The sequence below is a fragment of the Protopterus annectens genome, chromosome 12.part0 (genome assembly GCF_019279795.1).
Source record: "Protopterus annectens isolate FY-2018-M chromosome 12.part0, PAN1.0, whole genome shotgun sequence".
NCBI lineage: Eukaryota > Metazoa > Chordata > Ceratodontiformes > Protopteridae > Protopterus > Protopterus annectens.
The window spans coordinates 329077617-329097190 of record NC_056746.1 but is presented as its reverse complement, the minus strand read 5'-3'; positions in this window follow the sequence as shown (position 1 = coordinate 329097190).

The window sequence follows — 19574 nt, the reverse complement described above, 5'->3', positions numbered from 1 at the left end:
CTTATAAATAATTGATCGCAAAATTGTTTTGTTTCACTGTGGAGTTTTTCTCCCCGAGTCTCCACTGAAAATTGGCAAATGCTCAGTTGCACTTTCCCAGTAAACAGATGCCAATAAAAACATAAAACATAAATAAATAAATAAATAAATAAATAAATAAATAAATACATTAAAATAAATAAATACATTAAAATAAACAAGCAAACAAATGAATAATAAAGTAAGCACAGGAAGCATAGAGTTTCTCTTTCAAAAACATCATTCACAGGACAGCTAGCAACCAGTAAATAATGTAAGGTTACTGCAGCTCTTTTGAAAAAGCTATCCTGTCTAAATGAAAAAAGCCTAATTTTACTGTAAATTACTTACCTCTCCTCTAAGGCTCTTTCTGTACCACTGTAAAAACTGGACAATGCGGTTTGTTTAAAAAAAAATTCAGTACTAGAAAGTGTTTATTCCTGCATGACCCTGATTTTATCTCTGTCATTGACTAACCTTTGGCACATATTAGATTTTGAATGAATCAGGAAGACGAAGAACTGTAAAGGAAAGGCTGTCTCTGGGATTCAGAAATATGTTAACCCAGATGAAGCGCTATGCATTGTGATTGGGAGATTTTTTAAACTGTCCCTGTTTCACGGAATGTGGATGATGTCAGTAAGTATTCATTTAAACAATGTTATAGCACTTAGGTGCAATAACATCCAGTTAGGTGCACGTCTAGCTCCATTCTATGATGCATGGACAGTTTTAAAGACTCCCAATCACATTGCATAATGCTTCACTCAAAATACTACTTTACTGAATCCCAGGGTATATTTTAGACGTTGGAAATATGACTAAAGAATTAGCAACTATCTAAAAATAACAAAATACATGAAGGGAGTGTGGAGGACTCTGAAAGGCGTCAGCACAAAGAAGAGTAGCAGTGTTGAAAACCCTATATGTCTTTATATGGCTTAACAGCATGGGAAAAGTTACAAACGGTGATGATGCTACACCAGGCACACAAGGGTATGTGCCCCATCCATGAAACTATATGCCTCAGTGAGTGTCCCATTGCATGGGATAGTAAAATTTTAAAAACAAGTTTTTTTTTAAATTTTACCGTTGTTCATAGATCGTGGCATGGCCAAGAGTCAAGTGTGTATGTGTCCACTGTGTTCCTTAGATGTCGAGGAGGGTTGCTACACTACCGCAGATTGTTATTAAAAAAAAACTGGCAATGTCTAAACATTTTTTTACTTGTGCAAACCTCTCAATATTTTTTTCTGTTGTTTATTTTTTTTACTGCACTGACACAAATATTTCAAAATATTTCATTATGTTTATTTTCATTGAAATATACAAATCAAAACAACTAAAATATATTTCAGACAGTACTCATTTAACAAATTAATAAATAAAAAATTGAATGAATAGTAAAAAAAATGAAATTAATGAAAAAAGAACAAAACTATATATAATATATACATATGTGCTCTACAGTTCTTATTAATTGGTATTTCTATTCATATTTTAAAATCCAAGTTTATGAAGCAATTTAAATAAGCCCTTCTTTATATTTCTGAATCAAATTCAAAATAGAAGGCAAATACCTAAGATTTAGAACTTTTGATTTACAATTCAATTTTATCAACTTAATTTATTTTTTACCAATTTCTTCTAAAAGAATAATCAACTCTGAAAGTGCAGGTATGGCCAATTGTAACTATCTTCTTGTTATAAAATTTCAATATTTTTTGATAAGGTAAACCTGCTTTTTCAGGAACCCTGTCTGGTTAAGTGACTTGGCCAGAGTCACTGAGTAGGCAAACACAGGTATTGAATCAGACCCTGTAGCCTGGACTACAGGAAGCCCTTATTAAGAGCATAGAGCCTTAATCCCCTGCACTAACTGCCAGACCTTCGCTCACATGATAAATCACTAATAGTCAGTAAAGCCAGTCATTACAGTTTAATAGTTTTTGTCATTCAGAAAATGCATGTTAATGTACAATCTGCTGTTCTAACTTTCTTAAGTGAATTATGTATTTATTTTATATATTTTATTTTACATTTGTTAACCGGCAGTGTCTGACTGAGCCAAAAATGCCGTTTTTCAGCAGAGGCCCAGTGAGAAAAGCTCCACACCGAAAAATTACAGGTACATTTAGATATTTAGGCATATATACACACAAATTACACTAGACATGTTTTTACAGTGGTATGCTGCACATCAACACTTACAGTGGCAAGAACAAACAAGAAAATATTAATTTAAAAATAAAGGTACTTAATAGATTTGTTGTGTACAGCTGAAATTTGGAACATAGGTAGAATACATACATAGTACACAGGTACAGTGCATACAATGTACACTAGCCAGTGTTTGTGAGTAAGAGTGAAAACTATTATCAAGTACTCTAGGTTTAGTATGTGTACCTTTCACTAGCCTGGGGAGCAGTCATGGTACTGCCAACTTTGCTTGAGATGTTGCCTAATGAGGTTTTTAAAGGAGGCTTTGGATTATGTGTTTTGTATGCTAGTGGGGAGAGAGTTCCATTTTTTAGCCACTGAACTACTATGCAGTGTGTCTCCAAAACTATTGTAGCTGGTAGTGACTTCTAGTAGTAGTTTGCTTGATGATCTAAGAGGCCATTTGGCTGAGTGATGTTGTACTAGGTTTTTGAGGGCAGGACACTTATTGGGGAGGTAATAGATCGAATGACAGAGGCAGAGCTGATTTTATGTTAGGAGGTTGGGCAGTTCAAGCCAGTGGCGCTGTCTCAAAGCAGTGTAGTGATGAGTTCTATATGAGCTCTATATGAGCAATTTGCAGCAAAGTGGGCAATTCTGTTATAGCAGGCTTCCATTTTGCTCAGTTCAGTTTTGTTGAGATTAGTCAGAATGGGAGATGCATAGAGTAGGGTGGATAGAGGTTGGGAGCGAGCAATGGCTGATCTTGTGTTGTTGATAAGAAATGGTTTGATACAGTAGAGTGATCCCAGTTTGGCATGTACTTTTTTAATAGTTAAGTTGAGATGACAATCAAATTTTAGGTGGGAGTCTATGGTTATTCCCAATAGCTTAGCCTGTGCCACTGGAGTGATTGGAGTAGTATTTGTAGACTAGATAGTGAATTGACTGTTATTAGTGTTTTTGTTAGAACTGGTTATAATCATAAGCTGAGTTTTATTTGGATTGAGGATAAGTTGGGCTTTGGCAATGTAGTTTTCAACATTGGAAAATGCTAGTTGAGTTGTTTGCAGGAGGGTGGGAATGTTTTGTGCAGCACAGACTAAGGTAGTATCATCTGCATACTGAATGATAGATGCATGCGTGTGGAGGTATGGAGGTCATTTGTGAAGATTGTGAATAGTAGTGGTCCTAAGATAGAACTCTGTGGGACTCCTATAATTATGGGCAGCTGAGGAAAGAGATAATTAGAATAATGTGCTTCTTATCTGTCACCAGTTTTGCAGAGCATCTGTAATTTTGCCTCTTATTGATGCTCTATCTGCTATTTCTTTTCTCTTGTAACTCGCTAAGGATTACATTCAGTCAGTAATTCCATTCTTTACAGCTTCAAAGTTTCTGTTGTTCATAAAATGCATGTGTGTGCAACACGTCTTGCTCTGTTATTGTCTTTTAAGTGATTTGGAGTTGTCTGGCACTTAAGGCTGTGAGATTTTAGTGAACTGCTTTCTATAGACAAAAGTGCAGGGTTTGAATCCTTTCACCTCCATTTGCCTATTGCATGACTTTGTGTATGTTATCTAACCAGTCAGTGCCCATGCATAACCCCTGAAAGGGGGCACTTTGTACAATGGGTAACATTTGTCCATTATTTCTGGCTTTGTAAATAACTGCTGAGTAAAGAAAATGAGATGTATTTTAGTCTGCTTCTTATAAAATTTGTGTATTTCTGGCAAATTGTTGCAGATTGTGGTCACAAAAAAGCTGTGCCAAGGTGAATAGCAAAAATCAATGGTGGGTTGTTAGTTGTAAAGCATTTGCCCACTTTTGCTTCTGTTATAGCACTTGGGCTTCACCCTTGTAGTAAGCGCAGGAACTTGTGCATACATTCTACTCCAGTTCACCAGCTTTATTTATTTGGAAATTACTTTATATTTTCATTAATTTAGGAGAAACTGGTCTGTAGATGTATTTCATGAGTACTATAAGCAAATATGATGATGCAAGTCACTTTTGCACTATAAAACTGGAATGCCATGAAGTTAACAATCAGAAAATTATATTTGATAGGAATCTGTTTCCTTGTCTTTTAGCCAAAAGCTCCATGCCTAAGAAAACATATGTAAATGTATGTCTTTGATGGGGCATGCAACAGTAAAGGTATAAATTGTCCTCACCTTAGAAAGATTATTTACCATGAATTTATTTACAGGATCCACCTTTCTTGAGAAGTACTTGAGTGAATTCTTTTCATGAGATTGTTTCAGTTTACATAATTAACTGCCATCAGGCTAGCCTCCTTTGTGTTGGCTTTCTGTATAACCTGTATAACACCTGTCACATACAGTTAAAATTAAGCCTTGGCTCTGCTCTCTCATCCATCATATGAATTTCCACTCTTTGTTGTAATACCAGAGCTGCCTGAATTTCTAAGAATTATTGTTGTTTTTGTTCTGTGATGTTACTATGCGGAAGTTGTGAAGGGGACAAGAGTGACTCGTTCCAGTCATCTGCTTCTCTGTGTATTAATTACTTTTGATGTATTTCTATTTGCATATCACATATAGTTTCATAAAAAGTCCTTTAGTTTCTAATAATGTAAATTCTAATGAAACCTTCTTCTGTCCTGCCACTTTCTCTATCCCTAACGTATTAGCCAGAATTCTCAAATAAAGGAAACATATAAGAAAAGTTTTATTGAAGAGCAATTGTGTTGAGACTTAGTTATGGTACTCTTTTCATTATGCATTTCAATGGATAGTAAATAATATTAATAACAGGGTTTGACAATTGTTTGATAATTGATGCACTGTAGTCCCTGTGGTGCAGGGTTTGATTCTTTCAGCCCTCATTTGCCTATTGTGTGATCTTGAGAAAATCACTTAACCAGATATTGCTCCTGGGTCATCCCTGGAAAGGGACTGCAAGTCCAGTAAGGCTGCCTGGTTAACAAATGGGTTTTTATTTATTTTCTTATGGTGCAAATCTGGATCTCAAAAAATAGGAATCAAGCTGGATTTCCTCACTACGGTAGCCTCTACATCATTCACATGAATTGGAATGATGTTGAGTCACCAAATGGTTTTAAATTGAAACTTGTTATATTGAAATAACTTTGTCAAAAAACACTTTTACTGATCACCAAAGAAATTCTTTTCCGCAGGGGGACAAGCCCTGCCTGCACCCCTATGTGAGTGGAGCCCTCCAAATCACCCAAGCTTATATATATATATATATATATATATATATATATATATATACACACATATATATATATATATATATATATATATATATATATATATATATATATATATATATATATATTTATATATATATATATATACACATATATATATATATATATATATATATATATATATATATATATATATATATATATATATATATATATATATATATATATATATATATATATATGTATATATATATATATATATATATATATATATATATAAATATATATATATATATATAAACAGCTTTCAAATTGAAACTGTTCATTAACCTGAAATGTACTCACTGAATTCAGGGTAGTCTGACATGACAGTTGTTTAAGAGATAACATACCACAGAATACATTTTTTATTGAAAACCCACCAGAGAGGGATAAAAATGAGTATGGTGTGTTTCAGTAAATCAGTGACTCGTCTGAGCTTCTGTAGACTCTTGCAATCTACTGAACCTTAGCCTGTGATGAACAATTGACGTGTTATTTTCTACCTTACTGAGTAAAATGACATTCAAAACGTGGCTTATTTTAAAATACCTGAGAAACTTTAGTACAGATCCTCACATCAGATAGTCCTTTATTTTTTATACTTCAAATTTTAAATTATGAACTTTTATGTCCCTCCAGCTTGTTCTGTTGATTGTGGTAATGAGGTTGAGGTCTCTGGAGCATGTAGTGTGGAGGGATTGGGATTTCATTAAATGGAGCATTTCTAACAGAGATGGGTCAAACATGGCTTTGTAAGTCAAGCAGAGATCGCCTCTAAGTAGGTGATATGAGACAGAGAATAGTTGGAGTTTTTTGAGTCTGTCCATATAGGCCAAGTGTTTAAGGCCTAAGATCCTCTTTGTGAAGTATTTTTGCGGCCTGTCCAGTAGTTGTAGGTGTCTAGTGAGGTAAATGCCAAATGGGGCATTGTACTCGATGACTGACCTAATAATGGAAGAGTAGAGGGAGACAATGACCTCCTTCTTACTGTATGCAAAACCCTTAGTAATGAGATGCACCACATAGAAGGACTTTCTGACCACAGTGGCAATGTGGTGGTCAAAAGAGAGGCTGCTGTCAACTTGTGTTCCCAGATCTCTTATGATGCCTTCTGTGTTCAGTGGACTACCATCAATGTGGTAATTCATGGGAACCAGGTTTTTCCCAAAGGGGATGATGACACATTTTTTGGCATTGAGCTTAAGGCCATGGTTCTGACACCAGTCATTGGTCTCAGTGATGCCTTTCGGTAGGATGTCAACATCACTTAGGGAGTTAATTATGGCTCCCAAATTGCAATCGTCTGTGAACTTTGTCAGCCAGAGCCCCTTTGTGTTGGTCTGAACTTCAGAGAAGTAGTTACCAAACAGGAGAGGACCCAGGATCAAACTCTGAGGGACTCCACTTGTGACTGTTTGACAGTCTGACTTGGAGTCAGCTACTTTCACACTGTGGGTTCTATCTTTGAGCCACTTTTCAACCCACCTAGTAATATAGGGGTTGATGCCTAGTTTAGTGAGTTTTTCTAGAATTCCTGAGTGAGAAATGGTATCAAAGGCCTTGGCCAGATGAAGGTAGGCTGTATGAACCACCTTGCCTTCATCCACAGCTCTGGTGACTGACTCAAAGAAGTCGACGAGGTTGAGCAGGGCATGATCTACCCTTCACAAAACCAAACTGTGTGGGATCCAGTTTGGAGGTTCCCTATATCTTTGTTTATTAGGTCCATGATGATGCGTTCCATAGCTTTGCATATCAGAGTTGTCAGGCTAATGAGCGGAGGGTCTGTAGTCACTCATCCTTTGTGGAGAGGGATGACTATAGCAGTGCACCGTTCAGTAGGGACAAAGTCTGAGGTAAGGCTGTGATTGACCAGGGTACACAGGTGAGGTGCCAGTTCACTCTGTAGTTCATGTAGAACACATCCAGGGATATTCTCAGGTCCCATAGAAGCTGTATTCTTGGCATTGGACAGTGCTGTTTTAACCTGTGCAGCAGTAATACTGGGTGCCTGGCAATCTACTGATATTGTGATTGGTCCTTTGGTGGGGGAGAGAGGGGTAAAGTTGGTACTGACTCTGTCGGCCAGTATATTGGCAATATCTGTTGGCTTGGTATAGGAGGTGCCATTGTGCAACAGCTCTGTGCAAATCTTAATATTGCCATGGAGATTCTTTACATAACTATAGGAGGGCTTTTGGTTGTCTTTACTATCTGCTGCAATTCTGTTTTCATAGCTAGCTTTAGAGGATTTGATGAGGTATCACAACTTTTTGTTGAGGCTGATAAGGGAGTTTTTCCAGTCTTGGGACTTTACCTTATTTCTCATCAATTTCCTCCTATTGTTGTAGAGTTTGTTTATGGCAGGGGACCACCAGATTGGCTTCCTTTTTTTGGAGGAGAGCATCTTGGTTCTGTTGGGTATGGCGAGATCCATGCATTTGTGTACGTGTTCATACAGGGCATTAATGTATGATTTGGCAGTCATGCAGCTGTTCTCCAATTGTATGGGTGCCATGAAGTTGGCCATCTCTGTTTTTAAGAGCCCAAAGTTAGCTTTGGAGAAGTTTTTCATGGTGGTTACCTTTGGTGGTGGTGGGGGTGTGTGTGTGGATTTTCAAGGTGATAAGTTTGTGGTCGGATCTAACCAGGAAGAAGTTGACTATTGGTACAGAGCAATGGTCACCCATGTTAGTAATGACCATGTCAAGGATGTTGCTACCTCTAGTTGGGGTAAGAATAAGCTGGTCCAGAGCATTGGAATTAATGAATTCCAGGAAATGTTGGGCAAGTGTATTGGTGCATGAGTAGTTTTCCCATTTAATGGAAGGTAGTTGAAATTGCCCAGTATGAGAGTGTTAGGTTGAACACTAATATTCTCCTGGGTGCTTAGGAATGTGGCGTGTGAGTCTTGGGTTATGGTTGGGGACCTATAGCAGGCTATGACCTGAATCTCTGTCTTAACCAATGTTAGCTGCACCTGAAGTATCTCTGATACGTCATGTTGGGCTACCAGTCTGGAGGTGTGCGCATCCTTTATGAATATGGAAACACCACCGCCTTTGGAGCTTCGGTTCATGTTCTGGGATCAGAAGGTATGGAATGAGTTATAGCCTGGTAGTGCAGGGGTGCTATCTGCTGCCTTGAACCAGGTCTCTGTTACAGCACAAATGTTGATGTTCTCCATTTTAAGGAGTGCTTCAAGTGAGTGTGAGTAGATTTATTCTCCTGACTTTGCCTAAGAAGAAAACTTTACATCACTGACAAATCCTACTTTAAGCCTCACCAATGTTATATATTATGGATATAATACAAAATGGGTTCTTCAAATCAACAAGTTGGATCTCTCGCAAATCTATTTTAATATTATTGTTAAATAGTGGGAAGAAGCATTAGGAAACTACAACTGTGTGGCACTAAAATTGTTTTGATAGCTGGTACTTTTATTTTCTGTATAGCAGTTCAATATTTATTATTTATTTATTTTATATTTGTTAACCAGGAAAGTCCATCTGGACATGTGTCCTTTTTCAGTGGAGGCCCGGGGAGAAAAACTCCACAAAAATCATACAGTACAGCAATAGAAAGTACAGTGTTTTGTTACAGCAGATTTAGAAAAGACATAAAGTAATTAACTTTCTAATACATTACAACATTAATAGTTATACACAAGATTGAATAGGAGAAATTTTGTAAGAATATTTACAACAGTGATGAAACATAGGAGTGAGTTGCATTTATTTTTCCTTGTTGCTGAATAGTTGATTGCCTGATCTACATTATAATGATATTGAATGCATTCTATATAGGATGCAGTGAAAAATCATTGCAAATTATATATATATATATATATATATATATATATATATATATATATATATATGGTTCTAGGTCATAAGATCGACAGCCACTCCCACCGACAACAAAAACATCGACACCACATTATCGACAAACCATAAACACGACACCTCACATGCCCGACAAACAAGTAACCAATGGTCCACAAACACGAAACCCCACACACTGCACACACCACAATAACAACAATGAACTAACAAAACACATTCCCTTATCCAAAAACCACACACAGAACACAAGCACACCAAAATCCTCACAAACCCACACTAAACTTCACACACACAACTACGTCCAACCCTAACCCAAACCCTTACCCTAAGGTCCGTCACTATCGCACACTCAGCTAACCCGCACCCTAACCCTAACTAACTTAACCCACCCCAACCCAAAAATTACCACTACCGCACACTTACATAACCCGCGCCCTAACCCTAACTCACTTAACCCGCCCCTAACCCAAAAAACTGCCACTACCGCACATTTACCTAACCCACGCCCTAACCCTAACTCACTTAACCCGCCCCTAACCCAAAAAATACCACTACCGCACAGTTACCCAACCCGCGCCCTAACCCTAACTCACTTAACCCACCCCTATCCCCACAGACTGTCACTATCCACACTTACCTTAGTCGCACCCTAACGTCCGTCACCACCGCATACTCACACAGCCTTCTTTCAAACTCACTATCCCTGGCGTCGGAGTTTTCATCCGTAGCGTCGGTCTTCCGAGTGTCGATCATCTGGCGCCCGCTCATGCGTTGTCGGTTATCCCAGCTGTCGATCTTCTAACCTACACCCATATATATATATATATATATATATATATATATATATATATATATATATATATATATATATAGATATATACACATAGGGAGAGAGAGAGAGTATGTGTATATCTATCTTTTGATCTATCTATATATGTTTAATACACATTGTTTTTGATGATTTTCACTGTATATATATATATATATATATTTGCAAAAAAAAAATACATTATGTTAATACTTGTACATACACAGCACACTTACATGACGATCAAATATCTTTAAGATACTTTGTCTGAATAGTGGTGTTATTAGAGAAATGTATTTTAATAATGTAATGTAAGGTTGAGGGGGTTTATATCATAACATCAGACGTTGAATGTTATAATATCAAGCACAAAACAATGGACGCTGAAAATATCGAAGCTGCAGAACATCGAATTCTTTTATAGGAAAGAATTTGGTGGGCTGTTTCTGTCACTTTGCTATTTTCTCCACTGTGGTGCGAAGGTTACGGACCAGGTTAAGGTAAGTGTGTGAACGGACCGGGTTAAGGTGAGTGTGGGAATGGGATAGTTAGGGGCCTTAGGGTTAGGGAGCGAGTAAAGTGAGTGTGTGATAGTTACGGACCTTAGGGTTTTGGTTTGGGTTAAGGTAAGTGGATAGATAGTAGTGTATGTACGGTTTAGTGTAGGGTTAGAAATAGGATTTTAATTGTATATGTGTGGATTACTTTTTTTTGGTGTGCTTGCGTTGTTGTGTGTTTCTTGGAACAGCAAATTTTTTCCCTTGGAAAAAATTTGCTGTTCTGAGCTTTCGATTATATCACATTTCGACATTCCAAGTTCGAGCTTATGGTGTTCGATATTTTGGGATTTCAATTATGCAATATACACCCTGTTGAGGATAGGGGCTCTAGAGGTGAATTTCTTGGCATCCTTGTCTCGAACACACAATAACATGGTTATGATTGGAGATCTGATCATAACCCTCTATGCAGTACATAGAGCACTGTGTTTACTCTCCAAAATCAGAAAAAAAGATAAACCTGTGACTCATTTCTTCAGAGTGAGACGTGGCTCCTAAATGCTGTTAAGTTGGGTCTCACTCAAGAGATGTTCCTTTACTTTGAATTGTCTTTGAATGTCTTGCCTCATATTCTTTCTACGGAACTTTACAATGTCAGTCTGTAGCTAAATAAACTAAAAAAAACTGCCTCTGACTTTTTCCTCCAATTATATTTACAAGCTGTCTGAGCAACAGTACTTGCTAATTGCTTTACTGGCTTTCAAAGCTGGTAAAACACTTTGCGCTTTTTTCTTTTCTAATTGGTTGCACATGGAATAAATAAAACTACATGCACTACAAAGTTATGACTGCGTCTCATTGACCCTAATCAATTAATATGTGTTCTTGACATGGATGCCAAGATTCACCTTTTGATCTTCACCCTTGAACGGAATTTTATGGCATCCATGTTTCGAATACATAATAATATGGTTAAGATCAAAGACCCAATCATACCCCTCATTGTTAGTACAAATAACCTCACTGGCTAGTGTAAGTGGGTGGGGAAGCCACCCATTGAGATGTTGCCATTGAATGGAAAAAAAGATCACTCTAAAAAACTTTCATTACTGATAACTTGTAAGTGATGTGATGATAGGAAGCCATTGCAAACATTTTGGCCAGGATATCAATAGTTGCTATAATGCACACCTACATACATGTACGGATAAAGTCAAAAGGAGAAGACAAAGAGGCTATTGAGTGGCTATATGGATAGGAGAAGATCAGAGAGAGAGAGAGAGAGTTGAGCTACATGACTAATCTGTTTAAAACTGTATCTTACTGAAATTGGTACACCTTGTTTGCTGTAGCATAGACTAGATCCAGACCTGCTGAATCTAGCTTTGTTTGTATGCTTGTTGTTTGTTTGCTTGTCATTTCCCTGGAATGCTAATTCCACCTAATACGTGGCTTCTCAGCGCTTCTGTGGATCACTAGTGATATCTGCATTGCTTACTGTACTTATTTCCTTGTTTCACTTGAAAGAAAGTTACTGTTTGTCGTTTTTGCATTTAAGTTACCTGTAACACATTGCACTTAAGTTACCTGGCACTTGCTCGCTAAAGCAATTATATAAGTCAGCACTAAAAATTAAAAGCACTACACCCTCACTCCCCACTGACCCTTGTTTTCAGTTATTAAGGAATTCCCAATATTCTAGCATGTCCAAAGGTCAGTTGTCAATCTCCTCTCGGGCCCAGCTGGTGAATCTGGGAATCTTGAGGCAATGTTACAACTACCTCATGTACACAGACAACCCTCTCCTCCTCCCAACAAATTCCAACACATGTGAGAGATGCAACCATATAGCCAAACTGGAGGCTAAGCTCTCTCAACTCAGTACTGGCATAACCAGTCAGGAGGAGAAGGAAACCACACTCACTACAATTCCAGTCTCACATAGACCTACCACGACAGCAAACCAAACACATAATCACACAAAAACATACTCAGAGGCTCTAAATAAAGATCTGCCTAAGCAGCAGAGACCTCCAAAGCAGACACCCAAGCAACCGCTACCCCAAAACAAAACACATGCAACACATATCTCACAAAGCCAGTGTGCCGAACAGTCACAGCCCTTAAGACTAAACAACACACCTGATACACTTATAATAGGTGACTCTATCGTCAGACACACTGACGTCCCGCTCACCAGGCTGAACAAGGAGAGGGTCACAGTGAGCAGCCTGTTGGCCGCTAGGATCCGCCACATAACACATGCACTCAGGTCACTCCAAGGCAAGTACAAATATGACTCAGTCATTGTCCATGCTGGTGTGAATGACCTGAGACGTACCTCCCTGGACTACATGAAAAGAGACATAAAGGAGCTCTCTGAGCATGTAGCCCAGGCGGTATGACCCTGACCTTGAGTAGCATCTTACCCTCACCAAGAATGATGCCACAATATGAAGACAAGATGATCAATTTCAACAATTGGCTTAAGTACTGGTGTCATTCAAAGGGGATCCAATGCCTGTCAGCTTGGGATGATATGCTCGACAAGCCACGATGCTTCTAGGGACAGCTTGCACCTGTCACCCCTGGGCTTTTGGATATTGGCAAAGGCTCTTGCTACCCCATAGTGCCTTTTAGGCAAGGCTCAAAAGACAAACCCACCTCCATAGGTATCACAAGGGATAAGAAACTAAGAGTAATGCTACTCAACGCCAGAAGTCTAAACCTCAAGATGCATGCACTCGAAACTCTCCTTAGCATGAAGAACATCGATATCTGTACAGTAACAGAAACCTGGTTCAGGGCTCCCGAGAGCACCCCAGCACTACCAGGTTATACCTCATAGCATGCTTTTCGGACCCAAAACTTGGACCGAACCACAAAAGGAGGGGGAGTATCGATATTCATCAAAGATACCCACACCTCCAGGTTGGTGGCAAAGCACGAAGCATCAGAGACTATCCATGTGCAACTAACAGTGGGTAAAACTGCCTTCCAGTTTATAGCCTGCTACAGACCACCCTCCCAAACCCAGGAACCCCACTCGGCCTTTCTGAGAACACTGGAAAATATGAAGGTCTCTCCAAACACCATTATATTGGGCGACTTCAACTACCCAAACATAGACTGGGAGCATTACTCTAACTCCAACACCCTAGCCCAAAGGTTCCTAGAATTTATAAACTCAAATGCTATGGAACAACTTGTTACCACTCCCACAAGAGGGAAAACATACTGGACCTGATCATCACCAACACGGGACTCTATGCTCCAGACCAGAAGTGTATCCCTCACTGGTAAGATCAGACCATAAACTAATCTCACTGGATATTCACATCCCGACCCCACCCCTGCCCAGAAAACCACAGTGAAAAACTTCTCTAAAGCAAATTTCACACTCCTCAAAACCGAGGTGGAATCCTTCAAAGCCCCGGGCCTGTGGAAAATATGGCCCAGACCGCAGAATCCTTTATAAACGCATTCTATGAACACCTTCAGGAATGCATAGATCATCGATCCCAAATAAAACCAAGACCCAATCCTCCAAAGGCAGACGTCCTGTCTGGTGGACCCCAGCCATAAACAAACTATACAATAGAAGGAGGAAGCTACTAAATGATAGAGCAAAATCCCAAAAAGGGAAGGCATCACTGATCAGTATTAGCAAAAAACTACGGGCACTCATAAAATTGTCTAAGGTCAGCTTCGAGAGAAAAATTGCACAGGACACTAAGGATAATCACAAGGCTTTCTTTAGTTATGTTAGGAACCTGGGTGGTAATTCTCAGATATGCTCAGAATTAGTCCAAAATGACAAAAAATACACTGAACCCACAGACATTGCCAACATCCTAGCTGACAGGTTCAGCGCAAACTTCCCTCCCCACCAAAGGGCAAATATCTATCCCAGCAGAGTGCTACCCCCCTGACATCTCAGATGCTCAGGTAAGAGCCGCCCTCTCCAAAGCAAAAAACACAGCATCAATGGGACCAGACGGTGTCCCGGGCTGCATCCTACATGAACTCCAAGAAGAGCTAAACCCAAACATAAAACTACTGTTCAATCTCAGCCTTACTACAGGATATGTGCCCAAAGAGTGGCGTACAGCAACAGTGGTCCCTCTCCATAAAGGTGGTGCCTCAACGGATCCTGGAAACTATCGCCCCATAAGCCTGACTAGCTTGGTCTGCAAAGCTATGGAAAGGATCATCATGGACCTCATAAATAAAGATATTGGGGACCTACAGACACTGAATCCTACCCAGTTCGGCTTTGTTAAGGGCAGATCCTGCCTCTTAAACCTGGTTGATTTCTTTGAAACAGTCACCAAGGCCATTGACGAGGGGAAGGTGGTCCACATGGCCTACCTGGACCTCACAAAAGCCTTCGATACAATACCCCACTCGGGCATTATAGATAAGCTCACCAGCTTAAATATAAACCCCTATGTCACTAGATGGATTGCAAACTGGGTCAAGGACAGAACCCACATGGTAAGAATTGCTGGAGCCATGTCAGACTCCAAACCAGTTACAAGTGGTGTCCCAAAAGTCTCAGTCCTGGGACCTCTCTTGTTCGGTATATATTTCTCGGAGGTACAGGCCAACACGGAAGGACTGTGGCTGACCAAGTTCGCAGATGACTGCAAACTGGGTGCCATAATCGACTCTCCAGCTGACACAAGCATCCTCCAAAAGGGCCTCATAGAAACAGACAACTGGTGCCAGAGCCATGGCCTCAAGCTAAATGCCAAAAAGTGTATAGTCATCCCCTTTGGCAAAAACAAAGTGCCCACAAATTACCACATAGGTGGTAATCCATTAAGTACAGAAGAAGTAATTAGGGACCTGGGGACCCAAGTTGATAGCAATCTCTCATTTGACAACCACGTGGCCAAAGTGGTTAGAAAACATTTTATATAGCCCACCTAATCATGAAGGGATTCACATCTAGATCAGGGGAGGTCATCGTGCCTCTTTACTCATCCTTCATCAGTCCCATAATTGAGTACAATGCCCTTTTTGGGATGTACCTTACCAGACACCTGCAGCAACTGGAAAGACCCCAAAAGTACCTCACCAAGAGGATCAAAGGGCTCAAACAGATGCCATATGCTGCCCGGTTAAAGAAACTCCAGCTCTACTCAGTGGCATACCGCCTGTTCAGAGGCGATCTGTGCCTGACGTATAAAGCCATGTCCAACCTGGAATTAATGGACATGCTGCACCTCAGAAAATCCAAATCCCATCGAGCTACGCGCTCGAGAGACTTGAACCTCAGCACTGAAATAAATAGGACATGCTGGAGGGACAGATTCATAACCCAAAGGCTCCCTTCACTCTGGAAAAAAATCCCAGTCCAGGTTAGGCAGAGTCCTTCATTGACTCTCTTCAAGAGGAATCTTGATGAGTGGATGGAAGATCATAGGTTTACCCCGGGTATCACTTCTATGTCACTGTTAGACAGAGGCACAGTATACTAACCTCGAAAAAGGGCATAGCAAAATAAATTTAAAATGGGTGGCGAAAGCCAAACACATTCTGGCTAGGCTTATAAATGCCCTAGGGCAGATAGCCTAGTATGAACCTATGAACCTATGAACCTAAAAGGGAGGACCAGGAATTCCTCTGTCTTATAACTTCTTCTCTTGCTTTACACCTCAAATATTTGAAGGTAAACATTTTAGTCAGTTTCACAGCTATTGTGCTGTACCCCTTAAACAGCCTTCACCCCTAAGAAGCTATCTCTTTTCTTTATACTTTAATGAATTTCTCTTCATCCAGTGCCTCAGTAATACAATGTATAACAATTATTTCACAGATATATATATATATATATATATATATATATATATATATATATATATATATAAATTACCATTAGATTGGTCAGTTATGGCTGATTGAGCAATGTGTGATCGACCCATATTGGTTGGCACTACATAAGGCTGCAGTTGGGCAAGAAAGGAAAATCCCATTGGATTTGCTGTATTTAGCCAACACGGGTTGGGGCAGTGCAAGAGGAGTTGCCCCTTTTAGTTTAGCGTGCTTTGAGGATTTAGCTTGGCAGATGTGCAGATGGGTGTTACCATACATATTTTGACATTATTGGGTTAATGTTAAGGACACTGACTTAGCATCCTTTTGACGAATACTACATTTACAAATATATATATATATATATATATATATATATATATATATATATATATATATATACTACCATTACAAAGATATATATATATCTCAAAAGGTTTACTATCAAAATGTGGAATGGCAGGTTGAATACTAGTAGGTCGAATGGGTGTTTTACCAATGTCCATAATGTCAAATTGAAAATATTTAAACTGCTATTAGTGAAAGTGAGGACACATTTGCTAATATGAAGTCGTTGGTTGAATGGGTGTTTTACCAATGTCTATAATGTCAAATTGAAAATATTTAAACTGCTATTAGTGAAACTGAGGACACATTTGCTAATATGAAGTCAATGTTTTTGTTTTCCTCAAATATTTTTTTTATTTTCAATTAAAATAACATTTACATAATATTTTTAAATATCAATTTTAAACAACTATATACAATATTTACAATAGCCTGACTTTCAGTTATATACACTGTATCTTATTAAATAAAGAATTAACAAATCAGTTATCAGAGTTACAATTCTGATTATTGCTGAGTGCCAACAAAGATATAACTTTCTTCCAAGGATTATTTACCAATGACCTGGGATAGATTCATAGTTCTTTGATTTTTATTTCCATTGATGCAATTGTCTTCAGTAAAGTGTAGAATTCTTCCAGGGTCAGGGGGATATTTGAATTCCACCTTCTGGTTATGCATTTCCTAGATAGAGCAAGTATTGTCCATAACAAATACATATTTGTCTTATTCAGGTAGGGACCTTCATTTACATTTAGTATAATCAATACTTTAGTTAAGGTAAAGGATTCATTAAATAAAGCTTGTAAAAATGATTGATTCCATTCCAATATGATTTAATTTTATTACATTCATAAAAAATATGAACCTAGTCTGCTTTATTTGACTTTTCACACCTCCAACAAAAACCATTTGTAGTAGTACTGATCTTTTTTATTCTATCTGGTGTTAAAAATGCTCTATGTAAATATTTCCAGTTAAATATTTTCCAGTACTGTGTGTTAGAGGTGTAATTAACTGATAGTAAGATGTTAGTTTTAATTTCTTCTGTTAATTGCAATGATTGACCTTTTGTTAAGAACTGCCAGTATGATGGTTTGGGAATTGCTTTATATGTTATTAACTCTTTATATAGATTTGAAATGGAATTTTTCTTTTTACAACTATTATGTATAAATTCATACAGAAAACCTATTAGATTTGGAATATCTTTAAATGAGGAATTATTAATTAATCTGCATAAATCTTGAGTGTACATTAGAATGCTTTGTAAGGTTAACCAGTCCTGTGTTGGAATATTGTAAGCAGTTTTTATCATATGTATATGTAAAACATTTAATTTATTTACACATTGAAACCAGCAAAAGAATCCATTTTGTTCCCAGGAGGTTATTATTTCAAAATATATTTTGTGAGGAAAGTTCTTAGTGATGGTAAATGGGGTTAAAAGGTCAAACCAAAGTTTTAGATCTATGTTTGCACTGATAAGTTTCCTAAAGGAAATGATGTAATGATTAATCAGTTTGTTTTAGAAGGTTTTGTTATATTATATTGTATACTTATGCACAGTATGTACCAGGGTTTGTTTGATTTGTCTACTATTACATTTTTTTAACAGATTAAATTCATTTGTTAATATAGCCGTTGTTAATTCTTTCCAGTTGGCAAAATAATTTGGGTTTATCCAGTCTATTGTAGTTTTAAGCACAGATGCTTTTATTTATGCTTCTATTTCTGGGAAGTTAAATCCTCCTTGTTTCCAGGGTCTAATGTGATGAGTTAGAGGTACTCTTTTATTTTTGGGATACCATAAAAATTTTATTAAACATGAGTTTATTTCTTTAAGAATGCATCTTTCAGGAATTAACTGTATTGCTAATGCTACATATAGTATTTTTGGCAATAAGACCATTTTTATTAATTGCAATCTGTCTTCAAAAGTTAATATAATTTTGTTCCACTTTTCTATATATATATTTTTATTGCTTCAATAATGTTTTTCATAATTTATTAATATTGTTTCGTTTATATTTTTGCATAACACTATTCCTAAATAATTTAGTGTAAGTTCTTGTTTTCCTATGATGGATTTATCTGTAACTTGTAGTTCTTTTTTCTTATTTAAAAATAGAAAGTTTGATTTTGATCTATTAAAGTGTAGACCTGAAATCTTATAAAATGTCTCAATTACTTCTTCTAGCTCTCCTAATGACTCTCTGGAGATTGACAGGGTCAAAAAAAAAAAAAAAAAAAAAAAAAAAAAAAAATCCTTGTTTTCCCGCTTTTCTGAACTAGAATAGTCCAGTCTTCAGATTTTGCTGATCTCTGGGCTTTGTCTTGGTTCCTGTGCTATCCATACCCTTATTTGGATAAGAGGAAGCTTCTTTGTCTCACCAGTGGGAGTGGGGAGCACTGAGCAACCTATTTGTCCCTAGAGGATTGGTTCCAGCCCAGAAACTTGTAGTTTATTGGCCATTTTGGGTCAATTCCTGGCTCTTTTCAACCCCTGCTATAAAGCCCGCTTTTGCGCGCTTTAGCGTGAATTAGCGCAAAGTTGCTCATAGAGCAGCGCCGGTTAATCAAGTTTAAACTATTTCTGGCTCCGTAAAGTCTGCTCTTCAATTTTTCCCTTAGAACTGTTCTACTTGCAATCTATACAGCCTATACTCTATCTAAAAAGCTCAGCACTTGCTCCTAAAGCATTTATTTATACAAGTAAAGCACTCTTAAACAAAAGAAAGTACTTCATTCACCTAAATTCCCTTGAGTACCCATTTCCTTATAGGTCCTTTCTGACTTAGTTACACAGCAATCTTTTTCACTATTTCTAG